General features: G+C 41.3%; 1 protein-coding gene across 6 annotated transcripts in view; it reads right to left on the bottom strand.

Moving 5' to 3' along the window:
* The window catches only part of arhgef28a (Rho guanine nucleotide exchange factor (GEF) 28a), a 378379-nt gene extending 370358 nt beyond the window's left edge, over positions 1-8021 (bottom strand). For all 6 annotated transcript variants that reach the window (XM_069937151.1, XM_069937160.1, XM_069937184.1 and 3 more), the window contains exon 1: positions 7748-8021. The gene's annotated coding sequence lies outside the window, so the exon portion shown is untranslated. The remainder of the gene's footprint in view (positions 1-7747) is intronic.
* Between the last annotated feature and the right edge of the window lie 5364 nt (positions 8022-13385).

Raw genomic sequence — 13385 nt, 5'->3', positions numbered from 1 at the left:
GTTTTAATTTCTGATGTACCAAGAATAAGGACATTACCTGCTCTTTGTTGATTTCAAACTAGAAGGAAGAATTGAACAGGGACAATGATGTTTTCCTTTAATTTAGAACTTAGGTAAGTGCAGCACAGGCCTTTTGGCCCACCACGTCTGCACTGACCACAGGGACAAATTAAATTAATTTCATCTGCATGCATCTCTAATCTCTGTCTGTTCAGGTGACTAAATGTCTCTTAAAAGTTGCAATCATATCTGATTCTACCACCACCTCTACAGCATGTTCCAGGCACCTTCCATGCACACTGTAAACAAATTGCCCTGCGCACCTCTTTTAATCTTCCCCTGACCCGACCACCTTGAATATATGCCTTCTAATGACAGATATTTCCAGCATAGTGAAAAGACCTACCTTATCTCATGATTTCACATCCCTCAGTCTCCAATGCTCCAGAGAAAACTCAGTTTTTTTTCTAACTTCTCTTGATCATACACTCCAATCTCAGTAACTTTGAAGTGAACCTCTTCTGCACCCTCTCCAAAGCCTCCACATCCTTCCTATGGTGTGACAACCAGAATTGCACATACTATTCCAAATGCAGCCCAACCAAAGTAGTACACACCTGCACCATGGCTTGCCAACATTTATACTCACTGCCACAACCAATGAAGCCAAACATGCCATATACTTGAATTACCACCCTATCCACTTATGTTCGTCAATGCTCCAAAGGATCTTCCCATTTAGTGCACACTTTACTTTTGCATTTGGCCTTCCAAAATGATCTCACACATTCAGATTAAACTCAGGATACAGCAGGATCATTGCCCAAATTGCTGCTCATCCTGCTGCATCCTTCAACAACATTCCTCACTGTGCACAACTCTTTCAATTGACTCTTTTTATTAAATGGACCACCTAGATATTTATTGATATATTGCAAACAACAGAACTCCTCACACCAACAAATATCCAATACCCCTCTACCTCAGGTCTTCAATGTCCACATCAATTTTGGATCCAATTTATCAACTCACTGCCAATCCCTGTGCAACTTACTCTTCTGGAGCAGCTTGCCATGAAAGGTCTAATCAAATGCTTGAATGAAATCCAGGTAGACAACATCTATTGCGCTATTCTCATCAATCAGTCACTTAGTCACTTCCTCGAAAAAAAATTAATCAAATTTATGAGACATGCAGTCTATCTCGAATGGGTTCATGCTTTTCAAGTGCAAGTAAATCCAATCCCCAATAATTTCCTGAACACTGATATCAGGCTCACAGGCCTATAATTCCCTGTTTTGTCCATGCTGTCCTTAAAAAAAAGAACAACATTCTATTCTCCAATTTTCTGGCATCTTTCATTTAGCTAAAGGGGATACAGAAATCTTGATCAAGGCCCCAGCAATCTTTTTCCTTGCTTTCCTCAGTGTCCTGTGATAGATCCTATCAGACCCTGGGGACTGAACCGTCTTAACATACCCAATATTGACAAGTCTTTCAATATCAACTAAACCCTCTCTAATCTCATTATCAACCATGTGCTTATCAGTAGAGACCACTGATGCAAAGTAGTCATTAAGGATCTCATCCAGTTAGAACCATAGACCACTACAGCGTAGAAAACAGGTCATTTGGCCCTTTAATCTGTGCCAAAATATCTTTTCACTGACCTGCACCCATTCCATAATCCACCAGACCACTCCCATCTATGCATCCATCCAATTTATTCATAAAACTTAAGAATGAGCCCGCATTGACCACATCAGATGGCATTTCATTCCACACTCCCACCACTCTCTGAGTGAAGAGGTTCCCCCCAATATTCCCCCTAAACCTTTCACCTTTCACTCTAAAGCTATGTCTTCTTGTATTTATATCTCCTAATCTAAGTGGAAAGAGCCTACTCCTATTTACTCTGTCTGTACACCTCATATATTTGTAAAACTCTTATCAAATCTCCCCTCATTCTTCTAGGATCCAAGGGATAAAGTCCGAACTTGTTTAAACTTTCCCTGCAACTCAATTCCTGAAGACTCAGCAACATTCCAGTAAATCTTCTCTGCATTCTTTCAATCTTACTGATAGTTTTCCTGCAGTTTGGCCACCAGAACTGCACACAATACTCTAACCTTGGCCTCACTAATGACTTATACAACTTACCATAACATCCCAACTCCTGTATTCAAAACTCTGATTAATGAAAGCCAAGATGCCAAAAGCTTTCTTTACAACCCTGTCTACATGTGATGCCACTTTGAGGGAATTATGTATCTGTATTCCTAGATCCCTTTGATCCTCCACAATCCTCAGTGTCCTACCATTTACTGTGCATGTCCTACCTTGGTTTGTCCTTCCAAAGTGCAATACCTCACACTTGTCTGCATTAAATTCCATCTGCCATTTTCTAGCCCATTTTTCCAGTTGGTCTAGATCCCTCTGCAAGCTTTGAAAGCCTTCCTCGCTGTCCACAAAGCCTCCAATCTTAGTAACATTGAGTTTTGAAATGGTCGATCGTAACAAGGGGATCATGTGGTGAATAGAATGGACTGACGAGAATACTTCCGCTGTGGTAGGAATAACCACAGTCCTGATAACTGTTATCACAAAAAGGACAAGTGCTATTTATGTGACAAGGAAGGACACATCAAGTCAAAGTGTCCAAGACAGCAAGAAAATAGAGAAAAAGAGGGTTACCGAGGGAAAAAAAGAAAATGGAAAATGAAATATAAAAAACTATTTTCCAAAATTAAAAAACCTTAGGCTGAAGCTAACCCATGAAAATGGCCATCACAACCATGGCACCAAATTCACATTGATTTCACTGGCCCATTTATGGTGGAAAATTTTCTGATTGTTGTGGATGCACACTCCAAATAGCCTATAGTGGTACCAATGTGGACAAGGACAACAGAAAAAAACAATTCAGACAATGAACCTCAATTTGTGTCAGATGCTTTCAAACAGTTTTTGTGAGGCAACAACGTGTGGCACATATTATCTGCACCCTACCATCCTTTTACTAAGGGGGAAGCAGAGTGCTTTGTGCAGCCAACTATGAAAGCAAAAAATACTTGTAAATATCATGGAACCATAAAGTTACAGATTTTGTTATCATACAGAACAACACCACATTCCACTGGCAGAACTTATGTTTGGTTGCAACTTGAGAACTTGACTTGCGCCCAAACATTGGACTTCGTATTCAACAGTTGACATTCCCAATTAAGTCAACAAGAACTCTGGAGAAAGAGTATTGGTAAGGGATTGCCAGGAGAATAAAGAAAAATGGATAAGAGGAGTGATCCTAAAGAAACCAAGTCCATGCTCATATTCGATATTAGTCGAGGACAAGATATGGAAATGACACATCGACCAGTTAAGAGCAATTGAAGACTCAATCTCCATTCCAATGGCAGACGATCTCCCAGACATTCCAGTTTGGGCATAACCCGACGATGATGCCCCTGAGATAGGCCCACTACCAGCAGCACAGGAGCATGATGCCAGTCAAATACTGGACACACAGCTAGTAGTGCCTGCCAGCGAGAAGTTATCTGCTCCAGAAAAGTTCAATAGTCATTTTCTGGCTTAGTGTTCTTCATCCCCAAGAAGATCCAAGACAAAAAGACATGCTCCCATACATCTAAGAGACTATTTGCAATGACTTAAAGACTTTATTCAGTACAGCTCAAATGTACTATGGACAGGAACTTAAGACTTTGTATGTTTCCAGTAGCATGGGATCTACAGATACCACTATTTATGGAAGTTATAGTTAAATTCTTGGTAGTGTAAACGTAGTTAAATTCTTCTGGAGTGTATTATGAGCTCCCATTTCATTCAGTGTGAGCATCACTTTAAGGGCTAGTACTGGCTGCAACCATTCACAGCTGTGGAGAGACTGGATGGCAACAACTAGTACAGACTGGACCAAATTAGCTACTTTGGAGAGAAGGAACGGTTGTTGCTTCCCCACACCATCCCCCCACCTCCCCACCCCCCCCCCCTCCACCCCCACCGAGGACACCAGTGGTGAGAGAGTCATGTGGGTGAAACACTGAAGAAACAGGACATTATTGTCCACCCACCATATTATGGAACTCCGAGGTGGAGTGACTGTGTGAAATGGGTAATTTGGCTGATTCTCCCTGTCAAAACAAAGGTCACTTTGATAGACCCATGGAATTTGTTATATTTAAACAGTGGAATGGCAACTAGAAAAGAAATATTGTATGTTTAGTCTAAAAGGATGAGGAAGAAGATATAAAATTTAGGAAGTTAAGATCAGACAATGTCCTTGACATATATAAAGGAGGCAGGAAACAACTTAAAGAAGAAATGAAAGTTTAAAAAATGTTAAATATCCTTGACAGGTAGGATTAAGGAAAAGCTAAGGTTTGGATGCATCATGGAAGTCACTCATTTCATTTCCCCTATGCAAGGAAAAGGGGAGTTGTGACAACTGTTCATAGGATAGAATCTTTTCTCTGGAAGAAACTCGATAAAGATTTGTGAGTTTTTGGCAGTCCCGTCATTCAGCCTCTCCCATATCCTTTATGATTATTTCTGTGCATCAGTTTAAAAGCCTGTATATTTACAAAGGATTTCTGTGATTGAACTTTGGAATGACTTTCCAGGATTGTCCCTAAGCTGTAATGGTTTGGGTATTGCACGCACACACACACGCATAGCTGACTAATGTATTATATTAGTAGTAGTTATTTATAGAAATAATGTTTTAAAAGAAAAATATAATACTGCCTTGGTGAATTTCTATTGCTAGTGGACTGCACGTTAACATCGTTAAATTTGATGGAGTGTCAGCATTGTTTATTTTAATTTTACACTTATTTACCAGTGAGTACAAAACATTTGTTTGAGGGGGAAAGAGTGTTACGGGAACGTGCATGCGCATATGACATCAGGTACACGGTGCACTGTGGAGAGAGTTTCAGTTGGCATCACCTTCAAATGAATAAAGACATGCTTCTCTCAAGAGAGGGAAAAATACACAACATTTACTTGGTTACCCTTTTCCTCCTCATACATATATAAAATGACCTGGGCTTTTCCTTAATCCTACCTGTCAAGGACATTTAACATTTTTTAAACTTTAAGTTGCTTCCTGCCTCCTTTATATATGTCAAGGACATTGTCCGATCTTAACTTCCCAAATTTTATATCTTCTTCCTCATCCTTTTAGACTAAACATACAATATTTCTTTTAGTTCCCATTCAACTGGTTAAATATAGCAAATTCCATTCAGAAAAGAGCTATTCTTCCTCAGCTCGACAAAAAATGTTAAGATTTAAAAACTTGATAACATAAATTAAGTTCTCCAGGTGTATACAAATTGCTAAATATAACTACAAATGTTTCCCCACTGCCTTGAAGATGGGTCCCCTCTACCATTACTACACCCCACCTCATGACATTTCATGCAGATTACATTTGCATCTTTTTTATTTCAATCTTCTCTTAATTTTAAATTCTATTTTCTCATTTTTAAATTTTTAATTATTTCCGAGCTTATCCCATCCAAATCTAATCAAAATCTGTACGATTTGGAGGTACAGTGCATTGATGCTCCTGTATGTTGTACTGTGAAATAACAGATTGTGATTCTGCACTTATTTCTCATTATAAATTTTAATGATTCTATTAATTAAAGTTTGTCAAGGAATAGGGAGGATTGTCAATTCTAACTGAGGAATGCTCCAGGAGCCAACAGGTGTGACCTAGAAAACAAATCAGATCTCAAATTGCCAATGGTGAATAATCGAGAAGTGTAACTGATGAAATAGAACACATTTCTACATGATCCCACTTGCGTCAGAAGGAAGATAACTCGGGAGACTTGGATACAAGACAAAGTAGCAAAAAAAAAAGGGAAAACATGAGCTTGAACAACAAAATCATCTGTGCAATGATGGAGATAAAAACTAGTGTTAACAGCATTTTCCAGAGGGTGAAACAAATGATAACATCTGAATCAAACTCAAATTAAAGAGTATTCAAGATATTTTGTTCTTAAATACCCAAGCTGGTGTTCATGATAAACAAAAATATTTACATCAAACATTTCCTGTACTCTTCCTACAATCAATTCACAGTCTAACTTTTTTTAAATCTGGAAATTGCATCTGAGAATTCACTTCCTTGCATGATGTATTTCCCCCAATTTAAAGCATTTTAGCTATCCTTTCTTTTAAAAAAAAGTGAAGAATAGTTTCTGTCAACTAGCAAAATAGGACATACCATAAAAAAGTACAGCACAGGAACCAGTCTTTTAGCCCACAATATCTGTGCTGAATACAATGCTACATTAAACTAAATCTCTTCTGTCTGTACATGATCCATGTTCCTCCACTCCCTGTATATTCATCTGGAAGCCTCTTACATGCTATTATCATATCTACTTCCACCACTACCCCTGGCAGCCTGTTCCAGGAACCTGCAAACATCTGGGTATATTAAAAAAAACAATGCCCTATACATTTCTTCTAAACTTTCCCCTACCCTGCACTTCAAATACATGTCCTCCAGCATTTGAAAGTTTTACCCCAGGAGAAAGATTCTGTCTTTCGTAACTATGCCTCTCATATTCCTATATCAGGACTCCCCTTTCATCCTCATCCCTCCACAAAAAAAAACAGCCCAAGTTTCTCTAATCTTTCCTTGTAGCTCATAGCCTCAAACCTCTTCTGTTCCCTTTTCAAAAATCTCCACATCCCTCCTTAATGGGCAATCGGAATTACACTCAATGCTACAAGTGTAGCCCAACCAGAGTTTTATCTAGCTGCTGCAATCCAACTTCTTTATTCTGATGCCCCAACAAATGAAAGCAAGCATTCTTTGCACCAAGTGGTACGACTTTCATCACAAAAGGAAGTTATTGGTGGTGAGAGAATGTCCTTTTACAAGCAGGCTAAAATATACAATGCCACTACCAACTGTTGTTGAAGCTGAGTCAATAGTTATCTTAAAAACTGGATAGTTGACACGTGACAGATCAGGAGTAAAGGTTATGGGGCACAAATTCAAATAAGTTCATGTCATGTTAAGAAATGGTTGAGTTCACAGGTCACGGGAAAGACTTTCAGTGTGGAACTTGCCAGTGTGGGAAGCACGCCCAAAATGGGTCAAATCCCACCAGAAAATGACCAACAAGTTGACACCAGTTTCATGGTCCCTCATTTAATAAGAGGATGGTTGTCAAAAGTAATCTGAGCTCTGGCAGAACGACTGGACCATACAAAAACTGCTCCAGCCTTGGTCCAGGGGAAAGCTGGATGGAAAGGGCGGCCCTTGACCTCCTTTATTGTGCAGGTTGCTGGTGCAGAACTTGGTCAGTGCCTAAGTGCAGTTTGTTTTTTGCTGTTCAAGTGAGCAAAGGAAAAGAGGAGCTGCGGCCAAGATCGAAGATCGAAGCCTTTTTGGTTCCTCCGAACGGGTTTTGCTGCACAGACACAATGTCGACCCCATCAGCCCTGACACGTCTCCTCAAAAGTGATGCTGGGCGATGGGCTCGGGCTCCCGCAGCCCAGTCATCGGCGCCAGAATGAAGTGATCCAGCAGGAAGACACAGTGCCAGAGCATCCCCTGACTTTCCACCCACTGGCACGTTGACCTTCTTGATTTAACCCCCTTAACTCCCCGGAGCTGCGACGTGGCGCGAGAATAACCTTCAGGTGGAGCCGGGTCGGGTCAGCGGGGATCCGCCACGGTCCCGGCCACACCACGTACCTGGCGGCCACAGCGCTCTGCTTCTGCCAGGGCTGACCCAGGGCGCTCGGGACCTCTGCTGCGGCGGCGGCTCCTCCGCGTCTCGCCTCAGGAAAGTTCCGGCATGTCATCCGTGTTTCGGGAATCCCGCTGACAGTTCCCTGGCCAGAGCGCCGGGCTGACTTGGAGGCGGCGGCTGCACACGTCACCGGCTCCGTCCCAGCGCCGGGGGGGAGCCCAGCTGCAGGGGCGTCGGTGACTCCGCTCCCTGACACTTCGCCGATGCCGCAGGCTTCCGCTGGGATCTCGCCACGCTCCCCAGAGCCAGCCTGCTTCATTGGCCACAGCTCTTGTCCGGCTGAACCTGATAGGCTGCTGCCCGGGCCGTGCGAAGCCAATAATTGGACAAATCCCCAGGTTCGTCTCCCCTCATTGGTGAATCCGATCTTTCGGGCGCAGAGTATTCTCGCATCGGATTGGCTGAAAATAGAATGTATGAGTTGACCCAGGCAATAAGGGGGGGAAAAAATCCTCATGCTGAAAATCTGAAATAAAACCTAGAAGATCACTCAACCTCTGCAAAGATCTGAGGTCCACGCCTGCATCAATTGCACTGGTGCCCAGGGTAGGTGACATGCCCAGAGGACGATCGGTTGGTGGCACAGACAGGTTTCAGAGCTAGGCTATGGTGAAAATCAACCCCTGTCACCAAAAGAACTTGGACTCCCTTCAATTCACCTATGTTCCCAACAGGTGAGCAGCAGATGCCATCTTACTGGCCCTCCACTCTGAGTTCCATCAGTTGGAACACAGCAACGCCCACATCGGGCTGGGTTTCATTGATTACAGCTTGTCATTTGGCGTCATTACTTGTCCGGGTTGGTAGCAGAGCGTCGAGCACCATCTCACTGGATACTGGCGCGCCTGAGGACTGTGTGCTCAACCCACTCCATTTCATGCGACTGACCCACAAGTGCATCGCCAGATCCATCTCCACTAATGTCATCCAGTTAGCAGTTGCCCCAACAGTAGTTGGCCTTATCGACAGCAACGATAAGTTGAAGCACAGAGAAGAGGAAAATCTTGTGATATTGTTCGAGAATAACAACCCGAGTCTCAACATGGACAAGTCAAAAGAGATGATTGTGGACTTCAGGAGGATCAGGAACAACCACCCTCCAGTACCTATCAATAGCTGTAGTGAAGAGAGTAGAGAACGCTATGTTCCTTGGAGTCCTATTAACTAGTGACCTGTCATGGACATGCAACATCTCCTCACTTGTCAGGAAGGCTCAACAGTAACTGCACTTCCTCAGAAGACTGAAGTGGGCACTGTCAAGAGCATCTGAGCCAGCTGCATCATAGAATGGTCCGGTTGCTGCAGAGAAATGGATAGGAGGTCAATATGCAGATGCATAAGAGTAGCAGAGGATCACTGGAGTCTCCTTCCACTTCCATTGATATCATCTACAGGGATTGTTGTCTGAAGAAGGTGTGCAAAATTGTTGAAGACCCCTACCACTCCACTCACAGCATCTTTCAACTACTCCCGTCACAAAGGAGATACAGGAGTATCAGAGCGAGCACCACCAGGCTGAGAAACAGCTTCTTCCCAAAGGCTGTGAGAATGCTGAATGACCAAAGGAACTGCTTCCACTTTGCAGCTGGATCTTCAATTGGCAGACCCCAATTAGTCTGGATAGGCAACATCACATCCTCCTCACTGACCATCAACACTGGTACTCCAAGGCGGCTTGCTTTGTCCACCGCTTTCTCTCCCTTTTATGTTCACAATTGCGTTGCCAAGTTCAGCTCAACATAATCTATAAATTCACTGATGAATCTACCATTTTTGGGCAATGAGCCAGAATACAGGATGGACCGAGAATTTGGTTGTCTGATACTAGAACAACAATCTTCCTCTCAACACCACCAAGGTCAAGGAGCTCACTGTGCACTTTAGAAAGGAGACTATGAATCTTTTTTATTAACAAGATGGCAGAGGAGAGGGTTAACACTTTGAAGTTCCTGGGACTACACATATTGGAGGACTTCTCCTGCATCCAGCAAATGAGGTTACACTGCAGAAGATACATCAATGTCTCTGCTTGCTAAGAAGTTTAAAGAAATTTGGCACGTCCTTAAATACTTTATCAAATTTCAATAGATGTACTGTGGAAAGTATACTGACTAGTAACATTACAGTCTGGTTTGGAAACTGAGTGCCCAGAAATGCACAAGGTTGTACAAAGTCCATTACAGGGACTAACCTCCCATCCATTGTAGGCATCTAAGTGAAATGCTACCTCAAGAAGGCAACCAACATCACAGAGGATTCCCATCACCCTGGCTACATTCTCTTCTCACTGCTACCTTCAAGCAGAACTTGAAGTCTAAAGTCCAGCAGCTCTAGGTTCAAGAAGTTTTTTTTTCCCAACACCTATCTGGCTTTTTGACCTCCCCATAGACCACCAAAAGTTTTTTCCTCACTATTGAAACTTATGTTTCTTCCTGTGAATATTTGTATCTGTTTTTTTTCTTGCTATATTTTATTTCTTTATATATTCCGGTAATTTAATTTATTCTATTGTGGTTGGTGTATCATATGTGTGGCTGCAGCAAGCAAGAATCACACTCTCATCAAAGTGTGATCCACACCTGCGAGTCTTTCCAACACTTTCTTTTAAAACCTCTTCTCAATTCCTATTTCAGCTGCATCAATCCAGATTCAAGCACATTTTCAACCTGAGTTTGCAGCTGAACTGATTACCACAGTAATAAAAATCTTTATTAATGGCAACCAAGGATCTAGTAACTCCAGAAAGGTCATTCTCTCAGCGCAAACTCAACTTTTTACTTACTCTTCAGAATTCATCTGTGTCAGACCAGATCTATTCTAAAGATTATTATCAGTGAAATGCTGCAGGAATGCAATTCTGTCAAAGTTGTCATGGATTGGTCTCATTCTATGCAATAAATATCAGTTATGAAGAACTATCACTAGTTTAATGATATACTCTTTTCGGGTTTGGTTCGTGTAACTAATTCCTCTCTGGAGTGTGGCAATGTTCATTGAAAGTTAATGGAGAGGAAGTCTGTGAGAGACCCTTGAATAAAATAAACACAGCTTGTTTCGAGTTCCTTTTACTTTGTGGGCTCCTTGGCACACTCTGCAAATTGGTTTCATTTAACATTAAGGAACCAGGAAAACAAAAGTGATGCACTGGCGATGAGCTTGTTTAAATTTATTGTCATTTACTGAAGTACAAGGAACAATCAAAGTCTTGCTTGCTGCAACTACCCAGGCACATAAAACACATAAGAGAAAAAAAAGATAATATGAAAATAAGATTATGAAAATAAATAAATAATATTAAATATTCACAGTTGATCATCATGCAAAAATTGGGCTGAGTCAGCAGGGAAGACAAATATTTCGTAGACTTGAAGCAGTGTGGTGGTGAGGGTAGTGGGGGAAGTTCAAGAATCTAAGAAACTATTCTTGAGCCCAGAAGATCTTCTGTATCTTTTGCCTGAAGGTGGCAGCAGTGGGACAACAATGATTCACAGCAAACTGACAAATTCGTTCTGCCTCGATAGGATGATTCAATCCATATTTTTATGTTTCCTTTCAACATAGAAGAGGATCATTGGATACTTGCTAACTCACAGAAGCAATACAAAACCCCCAGTAATTTCCCTGTAACCTTTTTGCCCCACATTCTCATCAATTCTATAACCAGGCTGTGGTATTTTTTTCACATTGGCCAATCAACTAAGCAGCCTATATATCCTCAGGATGTGGGAGGAAACCAGACCTTCCCATGGAAAATCATGTGGTCACAGAGTATGTGCAAGCTCCATATTAACAGCACTGGAGGTCAGAATGGAGCCCTGATTGCTTGAACTGTAAGGCAGTGGTTCTGCTTATTGCATCATTGTACTGCCCACTAGCTGTACCAAGGTGTAGTAACAGGTTAAAATTTGCATCTGAGCATGAGAAAACAAAACCAATTTTAAGTAAAAGGCCAGTATGTTGCTCAAAGTGATAAACAATTAAAAATGTAATGTAGATAAATATTGGGAGAATTTGGTAAAATTAGAGTAGGTTATACATTTTAAAACAGATCTTATTTGAAATACTGAAGAATTCATATTCAGTGGGCTTTACAGAAACAATGGAGAATGTTATACACATTTCACAAGTAGGAGCTAATTAAAATGAGGTCATCAAATGAATCGACTGGAGACAGGTCATCTGTATTGAACATTTTTACAAGGCTTCTCACCTTTCTGCGAAGTGCACAGAAAGGTCACTCCTGAGAAGTTTGTTTACCTAAAACAACAGGTGGGAGCAAAAGACTAACTCCTGTTGTTTGCTGGAGAAGATGGGGGTTTTGTGGCAAGTGAGAGAGTCACATGGGCTTTCTAGCAGTTGGAAGATGAAGAGAGAGAGTCTGAACAGTGAGAGCTGAAGCAAGCAGGAAGCTTTTTGGAATTGAAACAGAAAGCTCCAGAGCGGCGGATGGCTGGAAGTGCTATCTGACTGATGTTTCTCTTGGAATAAGTGGAACAGAACAGAACTCTGTGGAAGCCTGAAAGAAAGAGGTTATCATCTGGAGAACCCTGAATCGTCAAGTTTCATCAGCAAGACATTGAGGTGACTAATGGTGGTACCTCAGTTGTGGAAATCCTGAAACAACAAATCTCTCTGCAAACTTCCAAAGAACCTTCCTGAGCGGTGAACATTTACCTTAAGAGCACCAAAGCCTGGTGAACTTTATACATGTTCAATTCTGTGCACAGTATAAGAATTGCCTGCATCCAGTGAACTTGGAAGAATGAGAAGTGAAATTGAACTATGAACCAAAGAACTTTTCTTAAATTTACACACACATCATACACGTGCACTTAGAATGAGAAGGGGGTTAATTTGGCTTAGTTAAGTTAATAGAGATAAGTTAAGGTTTGATTCTGTTTTCATGTTTAAAGATAATTAAAAACAATTTTTGTTTAAGTAACTACTTGCCTTGGTGAATGTCTGTTGCTGCTGGGTTTTGGGGTCCTTTGGGCTCATAACCGTGACAAACGAAGTATTGGCAATCCTGAGGGATAAGGCAAAGAACCAGAATGCATCAAAAGGATGGAAATAATTTTCAGGGAAATAACATCATTATAATATTGTTAAAGAGCCAAGATGCTCATAATGAGGCAACAAACAAATGGAATAAGTCTATCTTGTCAGCACATACTTACGCATTGCTAGATATACTCATTTGGTCCATCAATTTCTCAGTTAATGAAGTAGTAAAGTTGCAAAACTATTTATCAAGCCCCATCAGAAATCATGAAGAGTTCTCAATGGTCAGAAGAGCTCATTATCAATGACACCTGAAAATAATGGTTGTGACATTGCAGCATTTAATGTGATTTTGGATCACATACTGAGAAAAAGATGTGCGTGAGGATCTATAAGTGAAAATATCAAGGTTAAGTTATGAAATGTACAAACTCGTATTAAAACAGCATGCTAGATCAATGGATCTCAACCTTTCTTTCTACTTATATACCATCTTATGTTCTTCTTTGGCTTGGCTTCACGGACGAAGATTTATGGAGGGGTAATGTCCACGTCAGCTGCAGGCTCGTTTGTGGCTGA

Source organism: Narcine bancroftii, chromosome 1 (genome assembly GCF_036971445.1).
Source record: "Narcine bancroftii isolate sNarBan1 chromosome 1, sNarBan1.hap1, whole genome shotgun sequence".
Lineage (NCBI taxonomy): Eukaryota > Metazoa > Chordata > Chondrichthyes > Torpediniformes > Narcinidae > Narcine > Narcine bancroftii.
Note: the sequence above shows the minus strand (reverse complement) of the source record. Positions and strands in the feature narration are given on the sequence as shown.